The sequence below is a fragment of the Sinohyriopsis cumingii genome, chromosome 9, assembly GCF_028554795.1.
Source record: "Sinohyriopsis cumingii isolate HCF-2022 chromosome 9, ASM2855479v2, whole genome shotgun sequence".
Taxonomy (NCBI): Eukaryota; Metazoa; Mollusca; class Bivalvia; order Unionida; family Unionidae; genus Sinohyriopsis; species Sinohyriopsis cumingii.
The window spans coordinates 96515038-96527989 of NC_142969.1; the positions used below are offsets into that span (position 1 = coordinate 96515038).

General features: G+C 31.9%; 1 protein-coding gene across 1 annotated transcript in view; it reads left to right on the forward strand.

Annotated features, from left to right (window-relative positions):
• LOC149792288 (uncharacterized) overlaps positions 1–12952 on the forward strand; it is a 132558-nt gene that overhangs the window by 4019 nt on the left and 115587 nt on the right. The window lies entirely within an intron of this gene.

The following is a 12952-nucleotide window of genomic DNA, read 5'->3' on the forward strand; positions in this document are numbered from 1 at the left end:
TCTTTGTAGTTGTCTTTTAGCTTATTTTCTTCTCAAATGCATCTGTTTTGGTGTGGTTTGCGTTATCTTATTCCCATTACATTTTCTGTTTTGTGTATCTGCATCGATTTTTACTGTTTTTGAGAGGGTTTTAGCATCTTGGTTAGTGAAGCAGTGCTTCAGTAAATTTATCCCTTGTCTTAATAACAGATGCAAATAATTGTTTGTCCCTTTAATATTTTGGTGTTTCCCCAATTTGTTACAGAGGCAGACTCATTATCCCTAGCCAACTGGATACTATTGCAGTACTGCATGTACTTCATTGTAAGGCAATATCACGATAAGGCAGTATACACTATGCTAGGCTTAAGATTAACTTTTTTCAAATGCATGTGTCTTTGTGAGTGTAAGATTTAGATTTTTAATGTAGCTTTAACAATTTTTCAGTCATACCGCTACAATGTCTGCAGTGTGACCGACCAGTCCTAACTCTAACTTCTTAATGCTGAGTGCCAAGCGACGCAGCTGTTAGTACCATTTTTGTAAATCTTTGGTATGACTCATCTGGGGATCGAACCCATGACCTCCTGCATCCAAGGTAGCCGTTCTAGCCACTAGGCCACTGGAGCAGTCACTTTTTTAAATGCTAGCATTTGATGTTAAATTTTTTCAACTTGCCAAAGTCAGGCTCTTTTCAATGTACACATGCATACTGAATAAAAATGAAACTTCTAATTAGTTATTTAAGCTAGTAATTCAATAATTGTAAGTAGAAATATGCTAATTGCTGGTGTCAATTTCAATCTCTGTCTATGACAGCAATGCACAGTATTAAAATCAATATTGTTCTAAACTGCCTGTGTTAGCTAATGGACAACACTATAATGAGGGAATCTGTATTATAATGAATAAATTTCAAATTATAGATATTTCCCTATGTTTAAAATATCTTTTAATTAGTAGTGAAATGCTTTACACTGTCATCGGGTAAAGGCATGCTTATAGTAAGGTCTCAGCTTTTGCATAGAACATTATATGGAGAAAATATACATGTTTCTACAGGAAATATACATTTGCTACAGGAAATATACATGTTTGTTAAGGAAATATGCATATTCGCTACAGGAAATATGCATATTTGCTACAGGAAATATACATGTTTGCTACAGGAAATTATGTTTGTTACAGGAATGATGTATGTTTGCTACAGAAAATTATGATTGTTACAGGAAATATGCATGTTTGTTGTAGGAAATATACATGTTTGCTGCAGGCAATTATGTTTGTTACAGGAACGATGTATGTTTGCTACAGGAAATTATGATTGTTACAGGAAATATGCATTATTTTTACAGGAAATTGATGCTGGAGTCTAAGTTCCACTATAATGAATGTCACTATAATAAGGAATGATATTTACCACAATAACTACTGATTGATGTTCTTGAGTTGCTTTAGCTTAGTGGATAGAGCATCGGACTCCTACTCCATTGGTCATGGGTTTGATATCTGTAAAGGTCAACTGCCTTGGTATGACTTTACAAAAGCCACTTATCTCCCATTTGCTCGGAATGATACCAGTCCACAGGTCAACTGCGTTGGTGTAACTTTGGGAAAAGGCACTTAGCTCCCATTTGCTTGGAATGATGTCCAGGTCAACTGTCCTTGTTTGACTTTGGGAAAGCTGGTAATGGCCTGGCACATAGCTGCCATTTTCAGATCAGCTGCCTTGATTTGACTTTGTTAAATTGTTAAATGGCACTTAAGTTCCCCCAGTAAAAAAAATTTTCGTACTCTACAGAGATTCAAACCCAGGTCTAAAGGTAAACGGCACCCATTGCCTTGCCCGCACACATGAGCCCATATTCCCTCACTACTAAGCTCACATCACCAAAAAATGATGTTACTCAGTCGGTGTTATGTGCACTCATGTGTAGCAGACACACTCACCTGACGACCCAGTAATTAATTCTCATGTCTCTACACAGGCATTCTGGATTCCTATTAATAGAAATCAAGGTATATAGAATTAATTATAGAGAATCATAAATATATACCAGACAGAACAGAAAGTGCTATCCCTGGATTCTGTAGAAGAATGCTTGATAATAGTAGGCACAATTAATATTTTAATGCAAATAATACTATCGTACAGTTTAGAGAATTTTTAATTCATACTCTACAGGGATTTGAACCCAGGTCTGCGAGTAAATGGCACCCATCACCTTGCCTGCACACATACTATCATACAGGTTAGAGAATTTTTGTGCCTGCACACATGATCCCATATTCCCTCACTGGACTAAGCACGCATCACCAAAAAATGATGTTACTCAGTAGGTGTTATATGCACTCATGAGTAGCAGACACACTTTCATGATGACCTAGTAATTATTTCTCATGTATCGACACAGTCATTCCGGATTCCAATGAAAGAAATCAAGGTATATAGGATTAATTATAAAGCCTTATAAATATACACCAGACAGAACGGAAAGTGCAATCAATGGATTCCTATAATGGAATGATTCAGGGATAGCACTTTCCATTCTGTCTGTTGTATATTTATAATTCTCTCTCTTGCTCTCTCTCTCTCTCTCTCTCTCTCTCTCTCTCTCTCTATATATATATAATTTATTTTTTTCCCATTAACTTCCATTTCCTTGGAACAATACCTGTCAGGTAAGCTGCCTTGGTGTTTGCATGGAAAATGTACTTAGCTCCCATTTCCTTCTCGTGGGTCGGTGGTTCTTTCCGGGGTTTTCCGGGTTTTTCCTCCACCATTAATACTGGCCACCATGTATAGCCCTATCGTGCTGAAAAATGGCGTTAAACCCCACAACAACAACAACAACAACAAAGCTCCCATTTCCAAGTCAGTTGCCTTGGTGTAACTTTGGGAAAAGCACTTGCCTCCCATTTCCTCAGAATGATAGGAAATAATGCAGTGAAAGTGCTATTAAAAACCAACAGACAAAGCAACCCTTATAGGCCTATAATAGGCCCAGCAGGGTAATACTTTACTGTGTCAGTGTTCCTTTTATCTGTCAGTGTATAAATAAAATAAGCATATAGTATGCTCTTTTTACTCCAACTTTGTAACATTTGAGGGAATTGAGACTTCTTTACACCTGAATACAATCGGTAGGTTTGGTGAAGTTATAATGCTATTAGACCACAGACCAAATGATATAAGAAGTACATGTAACAAGTACAGAATTCAATGACTGGTATTATATTTCTTGTTCCTCATTAAATAAAGGGATGTTTTTCAATATTTCTAGCAGAAGACAACTTAAGAAAGGGGACCAGAGAAGGGATGAGTGCACTTGAATTTGTCTTGTCCCGGACACATTTACATTTGTTCATGTGTCAGGATTTAATGATTGGCATGTAGACGTGGTAGATGACACTAAGCATCTCGTATTAAACTGGTTACACAAAACACTTCAAATCAATTTGATTCACTTAACTCAGTTTAGAGAGTGAAACACCAAAAATGGAAATATAATAAGTAATTAAATGGAATTTGTACAAACATAGATACTAAATAATATCAATTTTAGGTAGAAGGTTTATTTAAATACTTAAGACTGTAATGTTTTGTATATATTGAAAAATGAATACAACTTTAAAACCTGAATTTGAAACAGTTCAATTTAAAAATATACAAATACACTGTATTATTTTGAGATCTTTTGTAACAGTATTTAAGGTCAAGTTATGTACACAAATTTTAAAGTGTAACTTGTTATACACACTATCATTAGGTCAGTATTTAAGGTTAAATTATGTAGACAAATTTTAAAGTGTAACTTGTTATGCATGATATCATTAGGTCAGTATTTTCTGGATATTTGGTCATATTTAGTGTGCCTGTGATACATTAAAATAATGTTCCCACAGTTGTACAGACTTATCTTCCCTGTGATACATCAACATTATATTCCCACAGTTGCATGGGCTTTAAAAAAATGTCCCTGTGATACATCAAAATAATGTTCCCACATGTGTATGGGCTTAATGTCCCTGTGATACATCAACATAATGTTTCCACTGTTGTATGGGCTTAGTGTGCCTGTGATAAATCAAATAATGTTCCCACTGTTGTATGGGCTTAATGTCCCTGTGATACATCAAAATAATGTTCCCACAGTTGCGTGGGCTTAATGTCCCTGTGATACATCAACATAATGTTTCCATTGTTGTATGGGCTTAATGTCCCTGTGATACATCAAAATAATGTTCCCGCAGTTGCGTGGGCTTAGTGTGCCTGTGGAACATCAAAATAATGTTCCCACTGTTGTATGGGTTTAGTGTGCCTGTGATACATCAAAATAATGTTCCCACTGTTGTATGGGCTAAGTGTCCCTCTGATACATCAAAATAATGTTCCCACAATTATAAGGGCTAAGTGTCCCTGTGATACATCAAAATAATGCTCCCACTATTGTATGGGCTAAGTGTCCCTGTGATACATCAAAATAATGTTCCCACTGTTGTATGGGCTAAGTGTCCCTGTGATACACCAAAATAATGTTCCCACAATTATAAGGGCTAAGTGTCCCTGTGATACATGAAATTAATGTTCCCACAATTATAAGGGCTAAGTGTGCATGTGATTCATTAGTGCTTAATGTTCGTTACTGTGGGGTAAAAGATGATACTGTGGGGTCAGAATGTACAAGTTTGAGGTTGCAGTGGTATGATAAAAGAATGCTTGGTGTTCTTTCCTGTGGGCTACAAAGATGATACTCTGATCAGAATTAGGAATCAATGAGATATAATAGGCATGGAAAAAAAAATTAATTTACTCACCCATGGGATATTATTTTACATGTGCTAAATGTTAAACATTGTCAAAGTTCTGTGCTTATTACATGTAGAAAATGTCTATAGATTTATTCTAAAGGGGCAAATCTGCATCTACTTGGCCCAGGAAAAAGTAAGTAGTAAAGATTTCCTGAGCCAGTTTTTACATACATACATACATACATACATACATACATACATACATACATACATAATACATACATGCATGCATGCATGCATCCATCCATCCATACATACATACATACATACATACATACATACATACATACATACATCCATCCATTCATCCATACGTACATACATACAAACATACATACATACATACATACACACACATGGGGCCCCGAGTGCCCGAGTGGTCTAAAGCGCTCTCCGTTACGGATCACTGCCATCTCACCTCTGTCTGCGTGGGTTCGTGTCTAGGATTCAGCTAAAGTGGGTATGTGAGAAAGCTTGCCAGTAGCTTCTCGTGGGTCGGTGGTTCTTTCTGGGGTTTTCCTGGGTTCTTCCTCCACCATTAATACTGGCCGCCATGTATAGCCTTTCGTGTGCTGAAAAATGGCATTAAACCCTACAACAACACACACACATACATACAACATACATACATACACCAAGCTTTTGTTTCCCCTCCTGAAGTGTTTTTGTTTCTAAGTATGTCCTGCATCTGTCTATGTTATTGTTAATGGCAGAAAAATAATTCTCTTTTCCAATTCTCACAACCTGGATCATTCATTATGTTTTTGTGGTCTCATAAATCATGTAAGTCACATTACTGAAGAGCCATATACACTGTCTGGCACTTAAAGAATTTATCAGTTACAATCTTATTATTTTTGTTTCTATTGCTTTAATTGTTTTGCAACGTGAATGCAGTTCATTGTAGCTGAGTTACTATCTGCTATTTGTGTTAGTTTTGTAGAAAGTATTGTTCTCGGTGTGGAGTGATTGATTTCTTCCTAATTGTTTGTAGAACTTAAACTTTCATGCTAAGACAGTTGAGTTAATGGGTACATGAATGACACTATTTTACCTTTATATCCAAAGTTTCCATGTTTGTATTTTTTCTTTAAGTTTCAAGTACAAGTGAACTACAATGAAGCTATATGTTTGATTTTTCTAGATATAAAAGGTACCCATGCTATACCCTAAATCTACATAAATATGGAGTAATGTTGTTGTTGTTGTTGTTGTAGGGTTTAATGCCATTTTCAGTACAAGATAGGTTGTACATGGCGGTCAGTATTAATGGTGGATGAAGAACCCGGAAAGTACCACTGACCCACGAGAAGCTACTGGCAAGCTTTCTCACATAACCACATTAGCCGAATCCGAGACTCGAACCGACGCAGAGGTGAGATGGCAGTGATCCGTAACGTTGAGCACTTTAGACCATTCGGCCACTCGGGGCCCCAAATATGGAGTAACTACTTAATAATTTTTGTGCATTCAGCAAAGTTTATGGTCGCTAATAGTTTATAGGAATGGATACTGTACTTCACTGATTAATTAGTTTTGCAGTATTTTTACAAGTTTGGTGAAATGTCTGCTTTGTCTATAGTATAATTGAGGAAATAAAATAGGCATTTATAAATTTAATCCTGAGATAAAATAGGCATTTATAAATTTGTTCATAGGATAAAATAGACATTTATTAATTTAATCATGAGATAAAATAGGCATCAATATCCTGTGATAAAATAGGTATTTATAAATTTATTCCTGGGATAAAATAGGCATTACTAAATTTGTTCATAGGATAAAACAGGCATTTATAAATTTGATTTTGGGATAAAATAGGCTTTATAAATTTTATTTTTGGATAAAATATGCATTTATAAATTTAATCATGTTATAAATTTGTTCACCGGATAAAATAGACATTTATAAATTTAATCCTGGTATAAAAAAGGCATTTATAAATTTGTTCACCGGATAAAATAGTCATTTATAAATTTAATCCAGGGATAAAATAGGAATTTATAAATTTGATCATGGGATAAAATAGGCATTTATAAATTTGATCATGGGATAAAATAGGCATTTATAAATTTGATCATGGGATAAAAAAGGCATTTATTAATTTAATCCTGTGATAAAATAACCATTTATAAATTTGATCATGGGATAAAATAGATATTTATTAATTTAATCATGGGATAAAATAGGCATTTATAAGTTTAATCATAGGTTACAGTAGGAATTTATAAATTTGATCATGGGATAAACTATGCATTTATAAATGTAATCCAGAGATAAAATAGGCATTTATAAATTAAATCTTGGGATAAAATAGGCATTTATAATTTAATCCTGGGATAAAATAGTCATTTATAAATTTGATCATGGGATAAAATAGACATTTATTAATTTAATCATGGGATAAAATAGGCATTTATAAGTTTAATCATGGGATAAACTATGCATTTATAAATGTAATCCAGAGATAAAATAGGCATTTATAAATTAAATCTCGGGATAAAATAGACATTTATAAATTTAATCCTAGGATAAAATAGGCATGGATAAATTTAATCCTTTGACAAAAATAGACATTTGTAAATTTATTCATGAGATAAAATAGGCATTATTACATTTAATAATGATATAAAATAGGCATTAATCAATTTAATCAGGAGATAAATTTGGCAATAATAAATTTAATCATGAGATAAAATTGGCATTAATAAATTTAATCATGAGATAAATTTGGCAATATTAAATTTAATCATGAGATAAATTTGGCATTAATAAATTTAATCATGAGATAAAATTGGCATTAATAAATGTAATCATGAGATAAAATTGGCATTAATAAATTTAATTAGGAGATAAATTTGGCATTAATAAATTTAATCAGGAGATAAATTTGGCATTAATAAATTTAATCATGAGATAAAATTGGCATTAATAAATTTAATCAGGAGATAAATTTGGCATTAATAAATTTAATCATGAGATAAAATTGGCATTAATAAATTTAATCAGGAGATAAATTTGGCAATAATAAATTTAATCATGAGATAAAATTGGCATTAATAAATTTAATCAGGAGATAAATTTGGCAATAATAAATTTAATCATGAGATAAAATTGGCATTAATAAATTTAATCAGGAGATAAATTTGGCAATAATAAATTTAATCATGAGATAAAATTGGCATTAATAAATTTAATAATTACTTTTTTGAAACATAATTTCAATATGCAGGACAGTAAACAATTTTTCAGCTGATTCCTGACTTTTCCTATGTACATGCTGGAAAAACTCATTTTGAAATCTTTTTGAATTTTTTTCTCTGCAATTTGTAATAGCATCTGTTGTTAAATAGTTATGATATATATCATTAAATGACTAAATATTAATTTCACAGTTCAGTGTTCAAGAATGTTAGTATAATAACCTGTCAGAATTTATCACAGCTTTTCAGTAGTCGGAGTAAAATTAAAAGTGATTTTAAGAACCCAGAAAACAAAAAGTTTATAGCACTGAGTCCTATCAGATGCCATTTAGGAGTTTATAGCATGCACTCTGATCACATGGCATTCAAGAGTTTATAGCATGCATTCTGATCACATGTCATCCAAGAGTATATAGCATGGAGTCCTATCATATGCCATCCAAGAGGTTATAGCATGCAGTCTGATTACATGTCATTCAAGGGTTTCAGTTTATAATTATTCTTTCTTTCATGATGCAGTAGAGTATAGAATTGCAATTAGTTATAAAGATCATGATATAAAATAGTATACAAATGTCAGCAGTCATAAAGACCATGATATAAAATAGTATACAAATACCAGTATTCATAAAGACCATGATATAAAATAGTATACAAATACCAGTAGTCATAAAGACCACGATATAAAATAGTATACAAATGCCACTAGTCATAAAGACCATGATATAAAATAGTATACAAATGCCAGCATCATAAAGACCATGATATAAAATAGTATACAAATACCAGTAGTCATAAAGACCATGATATAAAATAGTATCCAAATACCATAAGTCATAAAGACCATGATATGAAATAATATACAAATGCCAGAATAGTCAGTAAAGACCATGATACAAAATAGTATACAATTACCAGTAGTCATAAAGACCATGATATAAAATAGTATAAAGTAGTATGCAAATACCAGTAGTCATAAAGACCATGATATAAAATAGTATACAAAATATTATTAGTCATAAAGACCATGATATAAAATAGTATACAAATACCATAAGTCATAAAGGCCATGATATAAAATAGTATACAAATATAATTAGTCATAAAGACCATGATACACAATAGTTTACGAATGCCAGCAGTCATAAAGACCATGATATAAGATAGTATACAAATACCAGTAGTCATAAAGGACATGATATAAAATAGTATACAAAATATCATTAGTCATAAAGACCATGATATAAAATAGTATACAAGATACCAGTAGTCATAAAAACAATGATATAAAATAGTATACAAAATATCATTAGTCATAAAGACCATGATATAAAATAGTATACAAAATACCAGTAGTCATAAAGACCATGATATAAAATAGTATACAAAATATCATTAGTCATAAAGACCATGATATAAAATAGTATACAAAATGACATTAGTCATAAAGACCATGATATAAAATAGTATACAAATACCAGCAGTCATAAAGACCATGATATAAATTAGTATACAAATACCAGTAGTCATAAAGACCATGATATAAAAAAGTACATAAATGCCAGCAGTCATAAAGACCATGATATAAAATACATATATACAGATACCAGTAGTCATGAAGACCATGATATAAAATACATGTAGTATACAAATACCAGTAGTCATAAAGACCATGATTTAAAATAATAAAATAAAATAGAGACAAACAGTCACACATATAATCATTTTGTTATAAAGGATATACAGTGTATCAATTTAAATTATACAATTATATATAGTGCATTGGCATTAAGTCCATTAGGATACAAAGTGTCTAACTTACGAATCCAATAAGTTTCTTTTATGAGTCTATTCATGTCACCATGCACAGTATCTATTGGCATGAAAGAAAAATCGAGTAGAGAGTGATTATTGGTGTTAAAGTGTGTTGAAATATTAGAGGAAAACTGAGGATCTCTATAACTTTTTATATGAAAGGAATGATTATTCATTCTGTTAGTAACTTGTTGAAGTGTTTGTCCAACATATTGCATGCTACATTTTTTACAGGTTATCAAATAAATCACATCAGTTGATATGCAGTTAGTGTTATCACATAGAGAAAATACCTCTTTTGTATTAGCACTACTGAAAGAAGTACTTTCTCTTATGTTTGCACATTGAAAGCACTGGTGTCTGTTACATTTAGATGACGAAAAGTGTCTTTTTTATTTTCTGTCTGTTTAATTCTAATTAAAAAATCTTGCAAATTCTTGGGTCTTCTTCAAGCGAGAATTGGTTTAATTTTGTAAAGTGATTTTATGCTGTTTTTATTGGCTAAATTTAGGAGACTATAATATTTATTAATTATATGACCTATATTAGGTAATAAAGGATTATATTGTGTTGCGAAAGGAGTTACATCCTTCTCTTTTTTACATTCCGCTGTGTTTAAAGCCTCATGTTGAGTAACATTACAGGCTTTGTTCAGCGCAGAATCAATTATATGTGTAGGATAATTTCTATTTTGGAAATATGTTTGTAAGTTATTCAACGAATTTTGTAATTGACAATCATCTGAAATGATACATCTGTATATTTTGGCCTGGCTCTATGTTATACCATTTTTACATGACATGGGATGACATGAAGAATATTCCGCATATTGGTGGATATCAGCTTCCAAGGTATGAATATTTGTAGAGATAGTGTTATCAATATTTTTTATGTCATTTACATCTAAAAATGAAACACGTGTACTAAGATGCAGTATGAGTAAATTTAATCGTCAGGTGAAAATGATTTAGGCGATCAATACATTTTTTCAGTTCTTCATTTGAATGGTGACAAATCATAAATATGTCATCTAAAAATCTGAACCAAACAGATGGATTAAACTTTTCATTTTGAAGAAAATCTTTGTCCAATTTACCCATGAAAAGGAAGCATATGAAGGAGCCATAGGATTACCCGTTGCCGTACCCATTATTTGGATGTAATTCATATTATTAAATTGAAAATAATTGTTTTCCAAGATAAGTTTTATTATTTTACAAATATCTTCACTAGATAGTGTGCTTTTATTAGGATTGTTATCAAGAAAATATTTACACACTTCAATACCATCTGCATGTGGAATGTTGGTATCTAGTGATGTTACATCTAATGATAAAAGGATTGAGTTATCAGATAGCTGTTGAATAGACTTCAACTTTTTAATGAAATCAGTAGTATCTCTAATATATGAAGGAAGTGATTTGATTAAAGGTTGTAAAACACTATCAATAAATTTGGATAGGTTTTCAGTATATGAATTACAACCTGATATAATGGGTCATCCTGGATAATTTAAAGGTAAATTATGGCCAGGATTTTTATGAGTTTTGGGTAATATGTAGAATTGAGGTGTACGTATGTTAAGAGGGAAAGTATCAAATTCCTCATATATGGAATTATTATTTTTAGCAATCTCATTAATGCATGTTGAAATTTTCGATTTAATTTCTATTGACAGCATTTTGTTAATATGTTTGTAGTATTTTTCATCATTTAACTGACGTTTAACTTCTTTAACATAATCTTCTTGATTCATAATAATAATAGCGTTTGATTTATCAGCCTTTTTAAAAACTATACTGTCGTCATTCATTAGATTATATAAAGATTTAATTTCACCCTTAGAAATATTGCTATCATATGATATAGCTTTTTATGATTACCAGTTAGCATGTCTTTTGTGATCGTGTCAATATAAAAATCTAAATATGAATCACGTCCACTAGGTGGTGTAAAAGATGATTTAATTGTGTTAAAATAACCCTTTTTTTTAGATTGAAAAGATATTGATTTACTCTCTGAATTGTTGTATGCTTTGTCATTAAAAAAATTATTTTAATTTTAGGTGTCTAGAAAAATTAAAAATTTATTCAGCTAATTTAATTTTATTGTGACATTTTGGTTTGGGACAAAATTTTATCCCTTTGCCTTACAGTATATAGTCATTATCAGTTAATCTTCTACGTGAAAGGTTTAAGACTGTTTCTTTACCTCTCTTAATTTGTCTTCTTTGCTTTATTTCTTTTTTTCCACTCTCTTCTACTTTTGAATCTGTGGTACCTCCTATTCTTTTGTCTTGTGATGTCATCTCTATTAACCCTTGTAAAATCTTTACCAGGTTTGTCAGTGTCTTTCTCATGGTCACTCAGTTTCTGATTCCCCCCCGTTTTACGGCTTCTTTCTATGTCTTCTTTGTTGTGCCCTGGGGAGTCAAGTTTTTTCACTGTTGTTCATCATATTGATTCTTGTTTGAATTTACAAAATTCCTATTTATGTTGACTCTTTGGTTTACTGATGTTTTGGGAGGTGCTATATGTCTATTACTGTTCGTTTCTGTAGTTTCTTTGGGTTTTGAATACTTCCTTTCTTGCTGTTCATTATTCTGTTGTTGTGATGATTTGCTGCTTTTCTGCTGCTGCCTTTTCGGTTGTTTATGGATTATATGCTGTTCTCCAGTTTTTTTAACTTGCTGATTTTTCTCTTCTTTACTCTTTCATAAATTGTTCAGTTTTTCATTCTGCTTCAGAAGTATATCATTTTTCACTGATTCTGTTTTCTGATATACTTCTTGGTCGAAACTGAAAAAGCTTTGCCCATCTAGTTTCTTCCTCAGTTCATCCCATACATTTTCCATCTGTTTTCCAACGTTTTGTAATATTTTTTGTTGTTCTTCTGCTAATCTCTCACTTATGTTTAGCGAGACTTTTTGTAACAGACTGTCGATAGAATTTTGGAAATCTTCATTTCCGCTTCCTATGTATATCTTCAGTTTCAGTCATAAACGTGATGGAATGATACCCTCCTCAACACATTTGTTCAAGAAACTGCTGTGAAGGCAGCTTTTCATTTGTTTTTCAGATAGTTTTAGTATTTGATATTTCAATGACGTCATTACTCTTGGCGGATCATAATTTGATGCCATT